The sequence below is a fragment of the Macaca nemestrina genome, chromosome 2 (assembly GCF_043159975.1).
Source record: "Macaca nemestrina isolate mMacNem1 chromosome 2, mMacNem.hap1, whole genome shotgun sequence".
NCBI classification, from domain to species: Eukaryota; Metazoa; Chordata; class Mammalia; order Primates; family Cercopithecidae; genus Macaca; species Macaca nemestrina.
The window spans coordinates 112,160,642-112,177,319 of record NC_092126.1 but is presented as its reverse complement, the minus strand read 5'-3'; the positions used below and the strand labels follow the sequence as shown (position 1 = coordinate 112,177,319).

General features: G+C 47.7%; 1 long non-coding RNA gene across 1 annotated transcript; it reads left to right on the top strand.

The window, feature by feature from the left end:
• Positions 1-10,291: 10,291 nt before the first annotated feature.
• LOC139361965 (uncharacterized) lies at positions 10,292-14,025 on the top strand. Its single transcript, XR_011620049.1, has 3 exons — positions 10,292-10,549; positions 12,009-12,101; positions 13,613-14,025. It is a non-coding gene; the product is annotated as an uncharacterized lncRNA (long non-coding RNA).
• The last annotated feature ends 2,653 nt before the right edge of the window (positions 14,026-16,678 follow it).

Here is a 16,678-nt window from a genome sequence, read left to right as displayed (position 1 = left end):
TTTTTCTTTTTTCTTTTTTTTTTTTTTTTTTGTAGTTTTAGTAGAGACAGGGTTTCACCATGTTATCCAGGATGGTCTTGATCTCCTGACCTTGTGATACACTTGCCTCGGCCTCCCAAAGTGCTGGGATTACAGGCGTGAGCCACCGTGCCCGGCCTTTTTTTTTTTTTTTTTTTTTTTTTTGGAGATGGAGTTTCGCTCTTGTTGTTCAGGCTGAAGTGCAATGGCACGATCTTGGGTCACCACAACTGGGTTCAAGCAATTCTCCTGCCTCAGCCTCCTGCGTAGCTGGGATTACAGGCATGCACCACCGTGCCCGGCTAATTTTGTATTTTTAGTAGAAACGGGGTTTCTCCATTTTGGTCAGGCTGGTCTCAAAGTCCCGACCTCAGGTGATCTGGCCGCCTCAGCCTCCCGAAGTGCTGGGATTACAGGCGTGAGCACCACACCCGGCCCTGTTACTCATTTTTTTTTTTTTTTTTTTTTTTTTTTAGACGGTCTCACTCTGTCGCCCAGGCAGGAGTGCAGTGGTGCAATCTCGGCTCACTGCAACATCCACCTCCTGGGTGTCAGTCCTCTGAGCCCCAACCTGCACATATACATCCAGATGGCCTGAGGCAACCAAAAAAAGTACAAAATAATTGAAACAGCCAGCTCCTGTCTTTTTTTTTTTTTGAGACAGAGTCTCGCTCTGTCACCCAGGCTGGAGTGCCGTGGCAGGACCTCAGCTCACTGCAAGCTCAGCCTCCTGGGTTCATGCCATTCTCCTGCCTCAGCCTCCCGAGTATCTGGGACTACAGGCGCCCGCCACCACACCCAGCTAATTTTTTGCATTTTTAGTAGAGACAGGGTTTCACCATGTTAGCAAGGATGGTCTCGATCTCCTGACCTCGTGATCCGTCCACCTTGGCCTCCCAAAGTGCTGGGATTACAGGTGTGAGCCACTGCGCCTGGCCTCCAGCTCCTGTCTTAACTGATTAACCAACCTTAAGATATTCCATTATGACTTGTTCCTGCCCTGCCCCAACTGATTGATCAACCTCGTGACATTCTTCTTCTGGACAATGAGTCTTATGATCTCCCCACCATGCACCTTGTGACCCCTGCCCCTGCCTGCAAGAGAAAAACCCCCTTTAACTGTAACTTTCCACTGCTTACCCCAGTCCTATAAAACTGCCCCATCCCTAACTCCTTTTGCTGACTCCTTTCTCAGACTCAGCCCACTTGCACCCAAGTGAATAAATAGCCTTGTTGCTCACACAAAGCCTGTTGGTGGTCTCTTCACATGGACACGTGTGACATTTTGGTGCCATGACTCAGATCAGGGGACCTTCCTTGGGAGATCAATCCCCTGTCCTTCTGCTCTTTGCTCCATGAGAAGGATCCACCTATGACCTCCAGTCCTCAGACCAACCAGCCCAAGGAACATCTCACCAATTTTAAATCGGGTAAGTGGCCTCTTTTTACCCTCTTCTCCAACCTCTCTCACTATTCCTCAACTTCTTTCTCCTTTCAATTTCTGCACCACCCTTCAATCTCTCCCTTCCCTCAATTTCAGTTCCTTTTCTTTTCTGGTAGAGACAGAGGAGATGTGTTTTATCTGTGAACCCAAAACTCCGGCGCTGGTCAAGGATTTGGGAAGACAGTCTTCCCTGGGTGTCTAATCACCATGGGGATGCCTGCCTGATTATTCAGCCACATTTCAGAGGTGTCTGATCACCGTGGGGATGCCAGCCTTGATCCTTCACCATAGTGGCAAGTACCACCTCCTCTGGGTGGCAAGTACCACCCGTCACCCCCCACCCCAAGTGTCTCTACCCTCTCTTTTCTCTAGGCTTGCCTCCTTAACTATGGTCAACCTTCCACCCTCCATTCCTCCTTCTTCCCCCTTAGCCTGTGTTCTCAAGAACTTAAAACCTCTTCAACTCTCGCCTGACCTAAAACCTAAGTGTCTTATTTTCTTCTGCAACACGACTTGGCCCCAATACAAACTTGATAATGGCTCTAAATGGCCAAAAAAATGGCACTTTTGATTTCTCCATCCTACAAGATCTAGATACTTTTTGTCAAAAAATGGGCAAATGCTCTGAGGTACCTTACATTCAGGCATTTTTTTTTTTTTTTTTTTTTTTGGAGACGGAGTCTCGCTCTGTCGCCCAGGCTGGAGTGCAGTGGCCGGATCTCAGCTCACTGCAAGCTCTGCCTCCCGGGTTTACGCCATTCTCCTGCCTCAGCCTCCCGAGTAGCTGGGACTACAGGCGCCCGCCACCTCGCCCGGCTAGTTTTTTTGTATTTTTTAGTAGAGACGGGGTTTCACCGTGTTAGCCAGGATGGTCTCGATCTCCTGACCTCGTGACCCGCCCATCTCGGCCTCCCAAAGTGCTGGGATTACAGGCTTGAGCCACCGCGCCCGGCTAGGCATTTTTCACACTTCGTTCCCTCCCTAGTTTCTGCTCCCAATGTGACTTGTCCCAAATCTTCCTTCTTTCTCTCCTGTCTGTTCCTTCAGTCTCCACCCCAAGCTCTTGAGTCCTTTCAATCTTCCTTTTCTACCAACCCATCTGACCTCTCCCCTCCTCCCCAAACTGCTCCTCTTCAGGTCTCTCTTCGCCAGGCTGAATCAGGCTCCAACTCTTCCTAAGCCTCCACTCCTCCACCCTACAACCTTTCTATCACCTCCCCTCCTCATACTTGGTCTGGCTTACAGTTTCGTTCTGTGACTAGCTCTTCCACACCTGCCCAACAATTTCCTCTTAGAGAGGAGGCTGGAGCTGAAGGTATAGTCAGGTTACATGTGCCTTTTTCTCTATGAGACCTTTCCCAAATCAGCCAGCATCTAGGCTCTTTCTCATCAGATCCCACTAAATATATACAGGAATTCTGATATCTAACTCTGTCCTACAATTTAACCTGGAGTGACTTAAATGTCATCCTAACTTCTATCCTCTCCCCAGATGGACGGGAAAGAGTTTTTTCTCTAGCCCAGTCTCATGCTGACAACTACCGGCTTCATGAGCCAGACCTCCAAGAAGGCATTAGAGCAGTTCCCCGAGAGAATCTCCAATGAAGCTATCAGGCAGATTCCCCAGGTATAGCTAGGCAAGATTCCATGGTTTCCTGCCTAGTTGAAGGGCTTAAAAAGGCAGCATACAAAGCTGTTAATATGATAAACTTAAAAAAAACTACCCAAGGTAAAGACAAAAACCCAGCCCAGTTCATGGCTCATTTGGCAGCAACCCTGAGATGCTTTACAGCCCTAGATCCTGAAGGGTCAGAAGGCTGTCTCATTCTCAATATTTTATCACACAGTCAGCTCCTGACATTAAAAAAAAAAAAAGCTTCAAAAATTGGAATCCAACCCTCAAACCCCACAACAGGAATTAACCAACCTTGCCTTCAAGGTGTACAGTAATAGAGAGGAGGCAGCCAGACAGCAACACATTTCTGAGGTACAATTACTTGCCTCTGCTGTGAGACAAAATCCAGCTGCACCTCCAGCACATAAGAACTTCGAAACACCTAAGCTACAGTGGTCAGGCATTCCTACAGGACCTCCTCCATCAGGATCTTGCTTCAAATGCCAGAAATCTGGCCACTGGGCCAAGGAGTGCCCACAGCCTGGGATTACTCCCAAGCTGTGTCCCATCTGTGCAGGGACCCACTGGAAATCAGACTGCCCAGCTTGCCTGGCAGCCACTCCTAGAGCCACTAAAGCTCTGGCCCAAGGCTCTCTGACTGACTCCTTCCCAGATCTGCTTGACTTCGTGGCTGAAAACTGACACTGCCCAATCGCTTCAGAAACCCCCTGGACAATCACGGATGCTGAGCTTTGGGTAATTCTCACAGTGGAGGGTAAGTCCATCCCCTGTTTAATTGATATGGGGGCTACCCACTCCACATTACCTTCTTTTCAAGGGCCTGTTTCCCTTGCCCCCATAACTGTTGTGGGTATTGACGGCCAAGCTTCAAAACCCCTTAAAACTCCACCACTGTGGTGCCAACTTGAACAACATTCTTTTATGCACTCCTTTTTAGTTATTCCCACCTAGCCAGTACCCTTATTATGTCAAGACATTCTAACTAAATTATCTACTTCTCTGACTATTCCTGGGCTATAGCCACACCTCATTGCTGCCCTTTTCCCCAGTTCAAAGCCTCCTTCACATTCTCCCGTTGTGTCTCCCTACCTTAATCCACAAGTATAAGATACCTCTACTCCTACCTTGATGACCAATCACACACTCCTTATCATCCCATTAAAACCTAATCACTTGGCCTGGTGCAGTGGCTCACACCTGTAATCCCAGCACTTTGGGAGGCTGAGGCAGGCGGATCATGAGGTCAGGAGATCGAGAGCATCCTGGCTAACACGGTGAAACCCCATCTCTACTAAAAATACAAAAACTTAGCTGGGCGTGGTGGCAGGCACTTGTAGTCCCAGCTACTCAGGAGGCTGAGGCAGGAGAATGGCATGAACCCAGGAGGCGGAGCTTGCAGTGAGCCAAGATCCTGCCACTGTACTCCAGCCTGGGTGACAGAGTGAGACTCCATCTCAAAAAAAAAAAAAGGAAAAAAAAAAAAAAAACAACCTAATCGCTCTTACCCCACTCAACACCAATATCCCATCTCACAGCAGGCTTTAAAAAGGTTAAAGCGGCCGGGTGCGGTGGCTCACGCCTGTAATCCCAGCACTTTGGGAGGCCGAGGTGGGCGGATCACGAGGTCAGGAGATCGAGACCATCCTGGCTAACACAGTGAAACGCCGTCTCTACTAAAAAAAAAAAAAAAAAAAAAATTAGCCGGGCGTGGTGGCGGGCGCCTGTAGTCCCAGCTACTCGGGAGGCTGAGGCAGGAGAATGGCGGGAACCCGAGAGGCAGAGCTTACAGTGAGCTGAGATCCGGCCACTGCACTCCAGCCTGGGCGACAGAGCCAGACTCCGTCTCAAAAAAAAAAAGGTTAAAGCCTGTTATCACTTGCCTGCTACAGCATAGGCTTCCAAAGCCTATACACTCTCCTTACAATTTCCCCATTTTACCTGTCCAAAAACCAGACAAGTCTTACAGGTTAGTTCAGGATCTGCACCTTATCACCCAAATTGTTTTGCCTATCCACCCTGTGGTGCCCAACCCATACACTCTTTTGTCCTCGATACTTTACTCCACAACCCACCATTCCATTCTTGATCTTAAAAATGCTTTTTCAGTATTCCCCTGCACCCCTCATCCCAGGCCCTCTTTGCTTTTACCTGGACTGACCCTGACACCCATCAGCCTCAGCAACTTACCTGGGCTGTACTGCCGCAAGGCTTCAGGGACAGCCCCCATTACTTCAGTCAAGCCTAAATTTCTTCCTCACTCATTACCTATCTCGGCATAATTCTTCATAAAAACACATGTGTGGCTGGGCACGGTGGCTCAAGCCTGTAATCCCAGCACTTTGGGAGGCCGAGACGGGCAGATCACGAGGTCAGGAGATCGAAACCATCCTGGCTAACATGGTGAAACCCCGTCTCTACTAAAAAATACAAAAAACTAGCCGGGCGAGGTGGTGGGCGCCTGTAGTCCCAGCTACTCGGGAGGCTGAGGCAGGAGAATGGCGTAAACCCGGGAGGCGGAGCTTGCAGTGAGCTGAGATCCGGCCACTGCACTCCAGCCTGGGCGGCAGAGCGGGACTCCGTCTCAAAAAAAAAAAAAACAACCAAAAAAAAAACCACACATGCTCTCCCTGCTGATTGTGTCTGGCTAATCTCCCAAACCCCAACCCCTTCTAGAAAACAACAACTCCTTTCCTTTCTGGGCATGGTTGGATAGTTTCACCTTTGGACACCTGGTTTTGCTGTTCTAGCCAAACCATTATATAAACTCACAAAGAAAAACCTAGCTGACCCCATAGATCCTAAATCCTTTCCCCACTCCCCTTCCCATTACTTAAAGACAGTGCTAGAGACTGCTCCCACACTAGCTCTCCCTGACTCATCCCAACCCTTTTCATTACACACAGCCAAAGTGCAGGGCTGTACAGTCAAAATTCTTACACAAGGACTGGGACCATGCCCTGCAGCCTTTTTGTCCAAACAACTTGACCTTACTGTTTTAGGCTGGCCATCATGCCTCTGTGCAGTGGCTGCTGCCACCCTAATAGTTCTACAGGCCCTCAAAATCACAAACTATGCTCAACTCACTCTCTACAGTTCTCATAACTTCCAGAATCTATTTTATTCCTCACACCTGATGCATATACTTTCTGCTCCTCAGCTCCTTCAGCTATACTCACTCTTTGTTGAGTCTCCCACAATTACCATTGTTCCTGGCCCAGACTTCAATCTGGCCTCCTACATTATTCCAGATACCACCCCTGATCCCCGTGACTGTATCTCTCTGATCCACCTGACATTCACTCCATTTCCCCATATTTCCTTCTTTCCTGTTCCTCACCCTGATCATACTTGGTTTATTGATGGCAGTTCCACCAGGCCTAATCACCACTCACCAGCAAAGGCAGGCTATGCTATAGTATCTTCCACATCTATCATTGAGGCTACTGCTCTGCCCCCCTCCACTACCTCTCAGCAAGCCAAACTCATTGCCTTAATTCGGGCACTCATTCTTACAAAAGGACTACGTGTCAATATTTTTTTTTTTTTTTTTTTTTTGAGACGGAGTCTCGCTCTGTCGCCCAGGCTGGAGTGCAGTGGCGCGATCTCGGCTCACTGCAAGCTCCGCCTCCTGGGTTCACGCCATTCTCCTGCCTCAGCCTCCCGAGTAGCTGGGACTACAGGCGCCCACGACCGCGCCCGGCTAATTTTTTGTATTTTTAGTAGAGACGGGGTTTCACCGTGGTCTCGATCTCCTGACCTTGTGATCCGCCCGCCTCGGCCTCCCAAAGTGCTGGGATTACAGGCGTGAGCCACCGCGCCCAGCCACGTGTCAATATTTTTACTGACTCTAAATATGCCCTCCATAGTCTGCACTAACATGCTGTTATATGAGCTGAAAGAGGTTTCCTTACTATGCAAGGGTCCTCCATCATTAATGCCTCTTTAATAAAAACTCTTCTCAAGGCCGCTTTACTTCCACAGAGTCATTCACTGCAAGGGCCATCAAAAGGCATCAGATCCCATCGCTCAAGGCAACAATTATGCTGATAAGACAGCTAAACAAGCAGCTAGCATTCTAACTTCTGTCCTTCATAGTCAGTTTTTCTCCTTCTCATTGGTCACTCCCGCCTACTCTCCCACTAAAACTTTCACCTAACAATCTCTTCCCACACAAGGCAAATGGTTCTTAGACCAAGAAAAATATCTCCTTCCAGCCTCACAGGCCGATTCTCTTCTCTCGTCATTTCATAACCTCTTCCATGTAGGTTACAAGCCGCTAGCCCACCTCTAGAGTCTCGCTCTGTCGCCCAGGCTGGAGTGCAGTGGGGTGATCTCGGCTCACTGCAAGCTCTGCCTCCTGGGTTCATGCCATTCTCCTGCCTCAGCCTCCCCAGTAGCTGGGACCACAGGTGCCCGCCACCATGCCCAACTAATTTTTTGTGTGTTTTTAGTAGAGACAGGGTTTCACCATGTTAGCCAGGATGTTCCCTGACCTTGTGATCCACCCACCTCAGCCTCCCAAAGTGCGGGATTACAGGCATGAGCCACTGCACCTGGCTGTAGCCCGCCTCTTAAAACCTCTCATTTCATTTCTATTGTGGAAATCTATCCTCAAAAAAAAATCACTTCTCAGTGTTCCATCTTCTGTTCTACTACTCCTCAGGGATTGTTCAGGCCTCTCCCTTCCCTACACATCAAGCTCGGGAATTTGCCCCTGCATTTCCCTGCCCAGGACTGGCAAATTGACTTTACTCACATGCCCCAAGTCGAAAAACTAAAATACCTCTTGGTCTGGGTAGACACTTCCACTGGATGGGTAGAGGCCTTTCCCACAGGGTCTGAAAAGGCCACCGCGGTCATTTCTTCCCTTCTGTCAGACATGATTCCTCAGTTTGGCCTTTCCATCTCTATACAGTCCGATAATGGACTGGCCTTTATTAGTCAAATCACCCAAGCAGTTTCTCAGACTCTTGATATTCAGCAAAACCTTCATACCCCTTAGCATCCTCAATGTTCGGGAAAGGTAGAATGGACTAATTATATATATATAATTATATACATATATATATATGGGTTTTTTTTTTTTTTTTTTTTTTTTGAGACAGAGTCTTGCTCTGTCACCCAGGCTGGAGTGCAGTGGCCCGATCTCGGTGCAACTGCAAGCTCTGCCTCCTGGGTTCATGCCATTCTCCTGCCTCAGCCTCCCTAGTAGCTGTGACTACAAGCACTTGCCACCATGCCTGGTTAATTTTTTCTATTTTTTTTTTAGTACAGATGGGGTTTCACCATGTTAGCCAGGATGCTCTCGATCTCCTGACCTTGTGATCTGCCCACCTCAGCCTCCCAAAGTGGCGTGAGCCACTGCGCCTGGCCAAACTAATGGTATTTTAAAGACACATCTCACTAAGCTTATCCTCCAACTTAAAAAGGACTGGGCTGTACTTTTACCTCTTGCCCTTCTCAGAATTAGAGCCTGTTCTCGAGATGCTACTGGGTACAGTCCATTTAAACTGTTATATGGATGTATGGATGTACTTTCTTGCTCAGCCCCAGCCTCGTCCCACACACCAGCCCTCTAGACGACTATCTTCCAGTCCTCAAGCAGTCTAGACAGGAAATTCACCAGGCTGCTTCTCTTGCCTACTCCAGATTCCCCGCCATATAAAGACACCCTAGCTAGACGATCAGTTCTTTTTTTTTTTTTTTTTGAGACGGAGTCTCGCTCTGTCGCCCAGGCTGGAGTGCAGTGGCGCGATCTCGGCTCACTGCAAGCTCCGCCTCCTGGGTTTATGCCATTCTCCTACCTCAGCCTCCCGAGTAGCTGGGACTACAGGCGCCCACAACCGCGCCCGGCTAATTTTTTGTATTTTTAGTAGAGACGGGGTTTCACCGTGGTCTCGATCTCCTGACCTTGTGATCCGCCCGCCTCGGCCTCCCAAAGTGCTGGGATTACAGGCGTGAGCCACCGCGCCCGGCACGATCAGTTCTTATTAAAATTCTGACCCCTCAAACTCTACAACCTTGATGGACTGGACCCTACTTAGCCATCTGTAGTACCCCAACTGCCGTCCGCCTGCAGGACCCTCCTCATTGGGTTCACCATTCCAGAATAAAGCTGTGTCCATCGGACAGCCAGCCTGATCGCTCTTCTTCCTCCTGGAAGTCGCAAGTACTCTCCCCTACTTCCCTTAAACTCATTCACATTTCTGAAAAACAGTAATAACTTTTATGAGCCTAATACATCCCTTCATTCTATCAAGTCTATTCATCCTTACCCTACTTTTTGCAACAGGGCTCTACGTAGTCACCCCCACTACTTGGACTGTGCCCCAAAAACCTGTCATCCCTACTATATTCTGTCTAGTCATACTCCTATTCTCCATTCTCAACTACTCACAAATGCCCTGCCCTTGTTTACACTGCCGGTTTACTCTTTTCCTCCAAACCATCATAACTGATATCTCCTGGTTTTATCTCAAACCACCTTAAGTCTCTCTTGAAGTAAATAAAAGATCTTCGGTGGCGGCCGGCCGCGGTGGCTCAAGCCTGTAATCCCAGCACTTTGGGAGGCCGAGACGGGCGGATCACGAGGTCAGGAGATCGAGACCATCCTGGCTAACACAGTGAAACCCCGTCTCTACTAAAAATACAAAAACTTAGCCGGGCGAGGTGGCAGGCGCCTGTAGTCCCAGCTACTCGGGAGGCTGAGGCAGGAGAATGGCAGAAACCCGGGAGGCGGAGCTTGCAGTGAGCTGAGATCCGGCCACTGCACTCCAGCCTGGGTGACAGAGCGAGACTCCGTCTCAAAAAAAAAAAAAAAAAAAAAAATCTTCGGTGGCAAGGTACACTCCACTACTTTCACCCTGATGAAGTCCTATTCTCTCCATAGTTTTGTCATTGCTACACTGCTTACTTTGATGTCCATTCCTTGCCTTCTGATGAGTTTCAACATCTTTTCATGTTGTGAGGTTCTGTCCATTGCCTCTTAATACCCTTTTCTCCTTCTTTGCTAACAAATCTTGATTTTGTCCAGGAGGGTAAGTGTCCAGTCCCAAGTAATGGACAAATCCTGACCTGTTCTCTGACTTCTCAGCCTCCTTGTGAGCCTGAGAAGTCTGAGTCATTGGTCAGTGAACAATAAATGGAAGTCTGCTGGGGCTTCTGGGAAAGCATTTGCTTACCTCATAAAGGGGATAGATGTGGCTGGGGCCAGCCTACCTCCTACTTTGAATACTGATATGATGTTTGGAAAGGATGCAGCTATCTTTCAAAGCAAGGGCCATAAGCCTGAGGACAGAATCCAACACGTCAAGGATGATGGTGGAAGGATCCAAATAGCCTGAGTTATATGCAACAGAAACAAATGGTGTGTCCACCAAAAGACATGTAAAAGAACATTCGGCCAGGCACTGTGGCTCACGCCTGTAATCCCACCACTTTGGGAGACTGAGGTGGGTGTATCACCTGAGGTCGGAGTTCAAGACCAGCCTAACCAACATGGTGAAACCCTGTCTTTACATAAAATACAAAAGTTAGCCCAGTGTGGTGGTGCACACCTGTAGTCCCAGCTACTCAAGAAGCTGAGGCAGGAGAATCAGTTGAACTTGGGAGGAGGAGGTTGTAGTGAGCTGAGATCATGCCACTGCACTCCAGTCTGGGTGACAGAGCGAGACTCTGTCTCAAAAACAAAAACAAAAACAATATTTTATATTTTTGTTCTTAGTTAAATATTTGTAAATTAAATATTTTTCTCATTTTTATTCATTTCTAGGGGCCAATTTGTAGCAAATCCTATTATTTTTCATGTGTTTTTCTTGTATTTATCACCTTAACATTTTATCTTATTAATTGCAATAATTTTCAAGAAAGTCCTTTGGATTTTCTAGATTTGCAATCATGGCATTAACTAAAGAGATAGTTTGGCCGGGCGAGGTGGCTCAAGCCTGTAATCCCAGCACTTTGGGAGGCCGAGACGTGCGGATCACGAGGTCAGGAGATCGAGACCATCCTGGCTAACACGGTGAAACCCCGTCTCTACTAAAAAATACAAAAAAAACTAGCCGGGCGTGGTGGCGGGTGCCTGTAGTCCCAGCTACTCGGGAGGCTGAGGCCGGAGAATGGCGTAAACCTGGGAGGCGGAGCTTGCAGTGAGCTGAGATCTGGCCACTGCACTCCAGCCTGGGTGGCAGAGCGAGACTCCGTCTCAAAAAAAAAAAAAAAAAAAATGTTTTGCATATCTGGTGTACCTGAACTTATTATTATATCGTTTATGTATAGTTTATGTCTGTTTCTTTTTTCTTTTTTCTTTTTTTTGGAGACAGAGTCTTGCTCTGTCACCTAGGAGTGCAGTGGCATGATCTCAGCTCACTGCAACCTCCGCCTCCTGGGTTCAAGCGATTCTCGTGCCTCAGCCTCCCAAGTAGCTAGGACTATAGGCATGCACCACCACGCTCGGCTAATTTTTTTATTTTTGGTAGAGATGGGGTTTCGCCATGTTGGCCAGGCTGGTCTTTAACTCTTTGTCTCAAGTGATCTGCCCGCCTTGGCCTCTCAAAGTGCTGAGATTACAGATGTGAGCCACAGTGCCCGGCCATGTCTGTTTCATAAATTGTCTCTTTCTGTGTTAGATAGTGGCCCTGTTTATTTTGCTCAATGCCTGTCACCTTAACTCCTACCTTTTCTCATGTGTACTCCTGTTCTCCTCTAGTTTGTGCTGGCCTGATCTCTCTGCCCACTCCTTTATTTTTCAGCCTTTTCTATTCATGTGGTCTCAAATATCCTACAAATAGCATGTGGCTGGGTTTTGTTTCTCTAGTCCAGTCTCTGTGTCTTTAAAGGGAGTTCAGGATTTATTTACTGTGATAAAGATGTTTAGTTTTGCTCATTCCATAAATTCTTTTTTTTTTTAAGATATAGGATCTCACTATGTTGCCCAGGCTGGACTTCAAGTCCTGGGCTCAAGCAGTTCTCCTGCCTCAGCCTCCAGAGTAGCTGGGATTAAAGGTGAGAGCCATAGTGCCCAGTCCCATAATTTAGATTTATTATTATTATTACTATTATTATTATTATGTTTTTGAGATGGAGTCTCACTCTGTCGCCCAGGATGGAGTGCAGTGGCGCTATCTCGGCTCACTGCAAGCTCCGCCTCCCGGGTTCAAGCTATTCTCCTGCCTCAACCTCCTGAGTACCTGGGATTACAGGTGCCCGCCACCACGCCCAGCAAATTTTTTTGTATTTTTTTAGTAGAGAAGGGGTTTCACCATGTTAGCCAGGATGGTCTCGATCTCCTGACCTCATAATCTGCCCACCTCAGCCTCCCAAAGTGTTGGGCTTACAGGCGTGAGCCACTGTACCCGGCCTAGGTTATTTTTTACATTGCAGTTTTATATTTTTATTCAGTTGACCTATATGAAACTACTGTTTTTGTAGGTTAAAACAGTTGAGTATTAGCAGTTTCATAGGGTCAACCTAATATTTTCCTCTTTCTCTTGCTCTCTTTGATTAAACTGTCATTCATTTAATGTTTCCCCCTGGTAATTTGGACATTCTACTATTTTTTCCTCATTCCATTTATGGTTATTGTTTCTCTCCAGGCATGACAACTGTCCTTTAGCTGGGCCTAGGTGGGCCGATAGTGCACCTGTGTTATGGGGAAGAGTTTGAGGCCAGCTGGCCCTTCTTCCTTGATATGTAATTTGTTTTATCTATCTAGAACCTTGTATAATGGTCTCTTTCTCCTTGGAGTTTAAGAATTTTACTGTAGTCTTTCTCTTTCATCCTTCTTGGGAATGTGATCAGTTCCTCCCGTCTACACACAGCGTTTTTTTTTTGAAAGGGAGTCTCGCTCTGTCACCCAGGCTGTAGTGCAGTGGTGTGATCTTTGCTCACTGCAACCTCTGCCTCCCAGGTTCAAGCGATTCTCCTGTCTCAGCTTCCAGAATAGCTGGGACTACAGGTGCGCACCACCACGCCAGGCTAATTTTTGTATTTTTTTTTTTTTTTTTTTTTTTTTGAGACAGAGTCTGGCTCTGTCGCCCAGGCTGGAGTGCAGTGGCCGGATCTCAGCTCACTGCAAGCTCCGCCTCCCGGGTTTACGCCATTCTCCTGCCTCAGCCTCCGGAGTAGCTGGGACCACAGGCGCCCGCCACCTCGCCCGGCTAGTTTTTTGTATTTTTTAGTAGAGACAGGGTTTCACCGTGTTAGCCAGGATGGTCTCGATCTCCTGACCTTGTGATCTGCCCGTCTCAGCCTCCCAAAGTGCTGGGATTACAGGCTTGAGCCACCGTGCCCGGCTTAATTTTTTAGTGGAGACAGGGTTTCACCATGTTGGCCGGGCTGGTCTCAAACTCCTAACCTCAAGCAATCTACCCGTCTCAGGGTCCCAAAGTGCTGGGATGACAAGTGTGAGCCACCGCGCCTGGCTAACACTGCGTTTTCTTCATGTCATGAAAGTTTTCTTCTGTAATTTGACTAGCCGATGCCTCCATTTCAGCTGTCCCTTTTTCTCCTTTTAGGACTCCTGCTGTCTGCACATCAGAATTCCTGGACTTGCCCCCAAGATCTGTGGTCTATTCCTTCATCCTTTTCTGCTCTGTGCATCTTTCCCTTAAGTTCTGAGCTACTTCTTCCATTAGACCCAAGTGGCTTTTTCATATTCCTTCAGAACGTCAAACTTCTTCTTTCCTTGGGGTCTTTGTACTTTCTGTGCTTTTCTGCCAGAAATGGCTTCCTCTAGATCTTTCCATGCTCAGTCAGTGCCTTTGGGCTGATCTTAGCTCAGATGTCCCCTTCTCTACCTCTCCTGCTGCTTTAGATGTAAACACCATACTCTGCACTTTTGCTTGGTTCCTTTTCTCCATTGTAGTCACTCTGCCTAAAATTATGTTATTTGTTCTTTTACTGTCTGTTGCCTCTCATCCACCTCTGGACAAATAAATCATTTTAATTCTTACTGTGTTTATTCATGCTGCATCCCTGGTGTCTAATCTAAGTCAGACCTTGATAAGCACTTGCAAAAGGAATGGAAGAGTGAATAAATGCTCAGGCTGCTCCAAAGAGACTCTGCCTTGCCCAGCCTTATACCCCACACAGAGGAGCACTGGAATGGGAGATGGGGTGGGGAGAGGGTAGAGCACTGGTCTATATGTTAAGGACCTGAATGTGTAACTGCCCAACGGGTTCACCTTGCCCACTGACTTGACAGAGCCAATTTATCAAGACAGGGGACTTGCAATGGAGAAAGAGTAATTCACGCACAGCGGGCTGTATGGGAGATCAGAGTTTTATTATTACTCAAATCAGTCTCTGGAGCATTCAGGGATCAGAGTTTTTCAAGATAATTTGGCCGGTAGGGGCTCAGGAAGTGAGGAGTGCTGATTGGTCAGGTTGGAGATAGAATCACAGGGGTGTCAAAGTGAGGTTTTCTTGCTGTCTTCTGTACCTGGCTGGGATGGCAGATTACTGGTCTGGGAGGTGTCAGCTGCATCGAGTGCAGGGTCTGAAAACATCTCAGACATTGATCTTAGGTTTTACAATAGTGTTGTTATCCCCAGGAGCAGTCTGGGGAGGTTGAGACTCTTGCAGCCAAAAGCTGCATGACCCCACTAAACTGTAGTTTCTAATCTTGTAGCTAATTTGTTAGTCCTACAAAGGCAGACTGGTCCCCAGGCAAGAAGGGGGTCTTTTGGGAAAGGGCTATTATCAATTTTGTTTCAGAGTCAAATCATAAACTAAATTCCTTCCCAAGGTTAGTTCATCCTATGCCCAGGAATGAACAAGGACAATTTAAAGGTTAGAAGCAAGATGGAGTCAGTTAGGTTTGATCTCTTTCAGTGTCATAATTTCCTCAGTTGTAATTTTTGCAAAGTCAGTTTCAAATGATTGGTGCCTTTTGAGCCTTTATTCAGCAGCCACTGTAGGTCCTGAAGTCACAGGCAGGGAACAGGAACAGGAACTGGGCCAGGCTTCCCAGCGATTCTGCTGGTGTGAGGGGCCTTCTGGGCCTGACCTTAACCTGCGGGATTCTCACCTTGCCCCAACCTCTAGCTGCCCCATTTTATTTTTCTCCACAGTACTCACCACTTAACACCGTGTGGTACTCAATTTATTCAGTCAGTCAACTGGTATATCTAGAGCTTAATTGGTATTTGAATTTCTCAGGATACATCCATGAATGTCCCCATCAGCATCATCTACCCAAAATGAAATCACTTCCTGCGTCTGTGTCTCACTTCACAGACCTCTCTTTCTTGTGGGAGAAGCGAGGCAATGCCATATAAGGATAATAAGCATTTACTTTTAAAGTGCGTGAAGCTGAGTGCAGTGGCTCACACTTGTAATCCCAGCACTTTAGGAGGCTGAAGCAGAGGGATTGCTTGAGCTCAGTAGGTGGAGACCAGCCTGGGCAATATAGCAAGGCCTTGTCTCTACTAAAAATTTAAAAAATAGAGGACCAGTCTCGCTGGCTCCTGCCTGTAGTCCCAGCACTTTGGGAAGCTGAGGCAGGCGGATCACTGGAGGTCAGGATTTTGAAACCAGCCTGGCCAACATGGCAAAGAAGCCTCATCTCTACTAAAAATACAACAATAGGCCAGGTGCGGTGGCTCATGCCTGTAATCCCAGCACTTTGGGAGGCCAAAGCGGGTGGATCACCTGAGGTCAGGAGTTTGAGACCAGCCTGACCAACATGGAGAAATCCCGTCTCTACTAAAAATACAAACTTAGCTGGGCGTGGTGGCGCATGCCTGTAATCCCACCTTCTCGGAAGGTTGAGGCAAGAGAATCACTTGAACCCAGGAGGCGGAGGTTGCAGTGAGCCAAGATTGCGCCACTGTACTCCAGCCTAGGCGACAGAGAGACTCCATCTCAGAAAAAAAAAAAAAAAATTCCCCAGTTGTAGTGGTGCATGCCTATAAACCCAGCTACTCGGGAGGCTGAGGCAGGAGAATCACTTGATCCCAGGAGGTGGAGGTTGCAGTGAGTTGAGACACACCACTGCACTCCAGCCTGGGTGACAAAGTGAAACTGTGTCTCAAAAAAAATAAAAAAATAGCCAGGCATGGTGTCATAGTCCTAGCTACTTGGGATTCTGGGAGTTTGAGGTTGCAGTGAGCCGTGATAGAACCACTGCGCTCCAGCCTGGGTGACAGGGCTAGACCCTGTCTCCAAAAAATAAAAAAAGTGTATGAGAAGGTGGTAACTGCTAATAAGCGGCCAGGCACAGTGCCTCACGCCTGTTATCCCAGTACTTTGGGAGGTCAAGGAGTATGGATCACTTGAGGCCAGGAGTTTGAAACCAGCCTGGCCTGGATAACATGGTGAAACCCTGTCTCTATTGAAAAATAGAAAAATTAGCCGGGTGTGGAGGTGCACGCCTGTAATCCCAGCTACTTGGGAGGCTGAGGCATGAGAATCGCTTGAACCCTAGAAGCAGAGGTTGCAATGCCATAGCACTGCAGCCTGGGTGACAGCAAGATTCTGTCTCAAAAAATAAAAAATTCTGAGAAGGTGGTAACTGCTATGGAAACATATAGAGCCAGGATAAGGGGATAAAGGTGATCATGAGTGCTGGGGGCAGAGTG